The sequence below is a fragment of the Lonchura striata genome, chromosome 3, assembly GCF_050655825.1.
Source record: "Lonchura striata isolate lonStrDom1 chromosome 3, ASM5065582v1, whole genome shotgun sequence".
NCBI classification, from domain to species: domain Eukaryota; kingdom Metazoa; phylum Chordata; class Aves; order Passeriformes; family Estrildidae; genus Lonchura; species Lonchura striata.
In genome coordinates, this window is record NC_140705.1 from 36,739,647 (window position 1) to 36,745,968 (window position 6,322).

A 6,322-nucleotide genomic window follows, 5' to 3' on the forward strand; every position below is an offset into this window, starting at 1 on the left:
GTCACCCTCTTGTAGGCCCTACAGACCAGGTTTGTCCCATAGGAAGCCTTACTTCACTGGATACAAGAGCCTCAAGTCTTTCCAACTGATGCTGCAGGTGTCAACATCTCAGCATACCCCCTCATCCTTTTCATGAAGTGTTTTTAAGCTGGGGGCTGACTGGGAGAATGGCTTAAGAGATATGATGTGCCTTTTATAATGTTTTCTGTAGAATTCATAGATATAAGTAAAATAAAGCAGTTTACTTGTATGCTGCAGGTGTATCTTGGAACAAAAGAGCTCTTATTTGTAGATCACAGAATGGTTTGGGTTGGAAGAGACCTTAAGATCACCTAGTTCCAAGTCTCCTGCCAAGAACACTTTTCACTAGATCAGGCGGCTCAAAGCCGTATCCAACCTGACCTTGAACACTCCCAGGGATGGGGCATCCACAGATTCTCTGGACAACCTGTCCTAGTGCTTCACCAAACTCAGAGTGAAGAATTTCTTTCCAATATCTAATCTAAACCCATCCTCTTTCAGTTTAAAACCATTACCCCTTGTCCTACCTACATTCAACAAGGCCACTCAGCTGATATTTCTACCTTGTTTTGTCTAAAAACCAATAAAAAAACACCCAAAAAACCAAACAAGAAATGCATCCATACAGTGGTGGCATTTAAGCCATCTGACAATCACCTCTCCAATTTAAGCAGCAGTTTTCGGTGTCACCAGGGATGGCTTGGGTTGCCCTCCTGTGGTAGCAGGACAGCACAGGACCAGTGCCTGTCCAGCCCATACCTGGGTTCTGAACAGGGGCACTCCAGCAATGGGTGACCCAAAAAAAAAAAGGGAGACAGCAAAACCTTTGCAAGGAGAGCTCCAGTTCTGGATAACATGCTCCATTTGGTCTGCTTAAAATGCCTGTTTTGGAGAATAAACTGGGATGATAAAACAGGAGATTGTGTTTCTTGTAACTCAAGAAGAAAATAAATTTCACCCAAATAAAAATTCATTATGTGTAAAAAAAAATACTCTATACAACACACAAATTACCCAAAAAATAATTCATATCCCTTTACACCAGATAGGTCAAGAGTCCATCTGGATTAAAAAAGAGAATGGACATGAGTTTCTCATCTCAGCAAGACATTGGAAAAAACCACAAACATCTCATGTCTCTCTAGTCTTGACCCAACAGTGAGGGATGAAGATACCACTGGCTGTCAGGATGTTGTATTTGCCATTCGAGGTGGGGCAGGAGTACTGCTCCTTCCTCTTGTTCCCCGTCACCCAAACAAAGAGAGGAAACTGGGGTATACGGACAGGGATCTGAACTGGCACAGAAATGCATGCATCTCTTCCAATATTGGAAGATTAACGCGTGAGAGAGTTGATGAATGGGAAGGATTAAATATAGAACCAAAAAATAAGTGAAATGATTAATTGCTAGAAAAGGAAACTCATGTTTTATAGAAGAAAAAAAAGTCAGTAGAGCTTGGGAAACTGAAGGGAATAAGCAGCAAGTGAGCTGCAGGGTGGGACCATCTGGTGCATAGTGCCACGGCAGCACAGAGCACATACCCACAGCTACAGCGCCCCTCTTGCCTTCTCCCAGCCTCAGTGCATGCAGGGCAGACAAAGCAGAAACAGACAGTCTTTAGAGATTACTGGATGAAAATAAGTGATTTTAAAAACAAGCTGAAGTTGGTTTTAAATCATATCTTGTAATCTGAAAACGGTCTCTTAATTAAATGTTTCCATGTGGTCTTGTAGTGGGCTGGTAGCTATCACAATCATGTCCTTGCATTCTAAGCTTTTTAGAAATTTCTAAAAATAACTGGATACTTGTTTAACACTGTTTTCATTTATTTTATAAAGAAATGGAAGTCATTTTTAGCATATTTCTTTTTCATTCTGAGTTACAACACCTTAATGGTAACCCATTCTTTTGGTCCTGCACTTATTTTTTTGCAACTATTAATACAAACTCTTTTGGAGTTGGCATGCTACCAACAGGCATCCCAAAGCAGCACAAACCTGAGGAATAATCCAGCATCTTAAAGGTTAGTATGATCAGTCATTTGCTTGGTATCTTGAATTCACTTGCTTTTGTGAGGAAGAAAACAGAGATATGCTGTGAAACTGTAAAAGCTCAAATGTTTTAGCATGGCACCTGCTTGATTTTTTTTTAACTTAATGGCATTTTAAAATAACCTACAAAAATACTTTTTCAGTTAAAAAAAGGTACAACCAACTACATCCTCTTTGGGTTATGCCCATGAATGAGTTACTGTCTGCATTAGAAACAAGCACCTGGACCAACTCATGGGCATCCAGCAAAGTCCACTAGTTTCCTTTCAAAACACTCATTTACAAAAGACAATGTCAAATCCCAGCCTGCGAGTGGCCTTGTTATTAAATACAACATCTCCAGAGTGGAAGGGATGAGGTGCAGGATGCAGAGGGGCTACTCACCACAGTGGAGCCCAGAGCAGCTGTGCACAGGCAGGAGACCACCCTCCACTCTGGAGAGGGTATTCAGACACTGAGGCAAATAACTTTTCATACTTTTCTGATGGTCCATTATGACATACCGTACTACAACCCCAATTAAGAAAAAACTCTGCTATCTTCAGAAGATCTTGCATTTCCTCACACAAATCTTTATGTGCACATCCCCTTTATGCCAAATACTTTCTGTATGGAGTAAATGGCAGAACCAGGATTTGCACAGCCAGCCAGGAAAGAGTGGTCTGAGACTGTGGGGAAGCATCAGCACCTCTCAGTCCTAGCACAGTTGTCTTATTAAACAAAATACTCCAACACCATAGCAGGGACGTTCCTGTCACCCTTTGTTTCATCTGGTCTAGGTCCCACACATCCTAGGAAAAAGTTTCTCATCCTTCACTACCAAGAGGGACAGGACACGCTTAGAAGAGCTGTCACTCTGTCACCAACACACCCAAGGGGAATTCAAGGTTTTGCAAGAGGGCTGAGATCAAACTCATCACCATCTATGCAGCTTTCTTTGCCAGTCACTCCCTTTTCAGTCTCCTGCAACTTCTGAACTTCGCACTGTCCTCTTTCCCCTACATCCTCCAAGAGTTGTCTTTGGGATGAGGACACTCAGCAATGTTTCAGAAAGACTCCAGCAGCTCCCCCTTCCACCCAAGAAAGAGCCACATAAACTTCAGTCAGGGACACATTACTTTGATGCATTTTTCTTGCTGAGATCCAGTTCCCCTCATTAGCCTTTTGAAAGAGCACCTTTTCATACAAAATGAAGACAATATGAAGAAGATTCTGTACCCTTTTCCCTATACAAAGGCTAAGATTTAGAGGAATAGCACATGTCATTCCTGTGGTGAAATTTTTGCATGAAGAGCATTTATAAAAATGTTTGAGAACCTGATATATATATAAGAATCAACACACAAATGTCTATTTTCAAAAACCACACCATTCTCAGTTTAATGCTGCAGGCTACAACAGTCTGTTTTACAGTCAGTAATGCACACAGTCTCCCTATTAACTACATTCCCGTATTTGATTCAGTGGGGAATCTGTTGCTCTAAACAAAATATATAAGGCAAGAAAGTTTACTTGAAATGCCAAGTATTTAAATGAAACTGACAAGAAGAATACGAACAGGCATCACACATTTCACAAAAGGGCAGCTATAACAATAACTAATGCTGAAGTGGCCAAAAGATGAAGCAACAGAAAATTAGAAGCAATTAACATGTAACAGTCAAGAAATATTAAATGCATACTGAAGACTCAACACAGCATTCACACAAAAAGATGTAAAGCAGTGATGAAAAGCAGATACTTTACATAATAAGCAACAAGATATTTCAAACATGGCCATAAAAACAAAGGAGACTTGTACTGCCACACTGAGAATTGGCTACAGAACTGCAGTGCTGATAACCTAAGTAGGGAGGGGTGGGGCACATCACCCTCACTATCAGAAGAGAAGGTTAACAGCCCTACTCAAGCATCAACAGCATCTGCTTGCTGCCAGCCCAGGGGGTATTTATGGCTTTGGTAAGCCCTATTCCTCTCAAGAAAAAGCTCTGGGTAAAACCAGGAGAACCACAACCTGTGCAACCAGGAGAATCACAGCACCTGATCCATGCCCACTCCTGCTGCTCTGTGAAGCCAACTTCACCCTCAAGGTCTGTCTTGCCCAAGTAGGTGTCAACACAAGTGTCTCTGCTGGCACCTCCTGAGGTCACGCTCTCTCACCGCTTCCCTCAAAACAAGACATCACAATGCAGTCTCTCTCCCTCCACAGATCAGCACCATCCTCTTGGGCTGCCAGCAGGTTTAAGCATACAAAAGCTTATCCAGAGTTCAGACCTAACTCCATGTCCACAAGTTTAGTTCATCCAAGGCTCAGAAGAGGGACTCGGGCATATGAGCAGATTTTATGTAGGCTCTAGAAATCAACTTTTACTTCAAGGAGTATGAGACTTGTGTGTAGCCAGGCAAACCAGCAGCTCTCTACATGCTCTACCCTTTCTTTCAGCTGATGCAGAGGAGGACACAGTAAGCACCCCAAGGGCATTATTTGCTTGTCCAGAATCACAGTGCTCATTCTCTACATCAGGAACAAACACTATCTACCCTCCAAGCTGTGCTTCTTGCTGCAACAAGCCCCCAAGGCCTAAGTGAGCCCATTTATAACAGAATCACACCTCACAGCTTCTCTCTGCCCTTGTGCAACTCATTGTGCACTCTCCCAGGCTTCTGAGAGCTGGAGGTTCTCTGTTCATGCTCCATAGGGAAAGTCAGGAGCCTGCCAACCGCTTCAAAAAGAGACAGCAAGAAGCCTAATGATAATGAAGTGCCAGGTTTTCTGTTGCAAGTTTAGGTAGAACTTCAAAATGACAAAGGAATTATCCACCCATCGCAGATGCAGATTCCAAGGGAGGCTTTTCCTTTGTTTTTCTCCTATGCTAATATTTCAAGAGGATGACACATTATTTAATTTTTTTTTTTAAACTGAACTGTCATGGTCTTTGAAGTACCACCACACTTACAATGTGGGGCCTGGCAAACTCAGATGAAAATGGATAATGAATTTCATATTTTTTGTTTCGTTGCTCTTGTGTTTGATGTTGAAACCTAAAAATGTTGGAATGCCATTGTTATTCTTGCATGATAAAGGCTGTTTCTATCACAGCCCTGAAATACTGCAGAGGTTATACACAAAATGCAGAATTCTATTACTTTATCGTATCAAGACCATGAAGTTGTTACCTGCAGAAAATCAATTCCTACACAGTAGTTATTACAGACCATTAATTTGTACAAGGAGAAGTGTGTTCTCCCTGGATTTATAAAATTTTCTTCTAATATTACAACCTTTTGGAAAGGATGAGAAACATAAAAAAACCCAACAACACAAAGTTGAGTTAATGTGAGAAGTCGGCCAATTTTTAACATACAGACCTGAAGTCCTCTGGAAGGCAGGGAATCCCTTTGTTCTGCACAGTATGGGAGCTTATTGCACCCCAGTTTCAGACACTGCTTTATCTGCTTGGGATTATCCAGCCCAACTACATGGAGTTAAATCCCCAAGGATGCTGAAGGGAATGGGAAGGAAGAACCAGTCATGGCAGGAGGGTAAAAGCCACCAGGACTCTTAAGCAGATGGTGGGAAAGCTACTGATTGGGAAAGCAAGTGGCACAGGACTGCATGCCCTCAACAGAGTTCCCCTGTGCTTGGCACTGGTGAGGCCACATCTCGAGTGCTGTGTCCATTTCTGGGCCCCTCACAACATGACAGACATTGAGGAGCAGAAGCAGGTCCAGAGAAGGGCACCAAAGCTGGTGAAGAGTCTGGAGTGCAAGTCCTATGAGGAGAGGCTGAGAGAGCGTGAATTGTTTAGCTTGGAGAAAAGAAAGCTGAGAGGTGACATTATCACTCTCTACAACAGCCTGAAAGGAGACTGCAGCTGGATGGGTCTCTTCTCCCAGGCAGCCAGAGACAGGATGAGAGGACATAGTCTTAAGCTGTGCCAGGGGAGGTCTGGACTAGACATTATGAAGAAATTCTTCACAGAAAGGGTAATTAGATATTGGAATGGGCTGCCCAGAGACATGGTGAAGTCACCATCCCTGAAGGTATTTAAGGAAAAACTTGGACGTAGCACTTAGTACCATAGCTGGATTGACTTGGTGGTGTGTGGTCACAGATTGGACTTGGTCTTGGAGGTCTTTTCCAACCTAATTGATTCTGTGAACACAGAGACAACAGGGCCTAGCAGGAATGGCACAGAGCTCACGAGGAAAGAAACACATTCAGCTGGGTGGGAAGAGCCAGGTGAAC

The 6,322-nt window shown here is 42.7% G+C and overlaps 1 protein-coding gene across 17 annotated transcripts in view; it reads right to left on the bottom strand.

Moving 5' to 3' along the window:
* Positions 1 to 6,322, bottom strand: part of BACH2 (BACH transcriptional regulator 2) — a 186,324-nt gene that overhangs the window by 154,456 nt on the left and 25,546 nt on the right. The gene's annotated exons all lie outside the window — the stretch shown is intronic.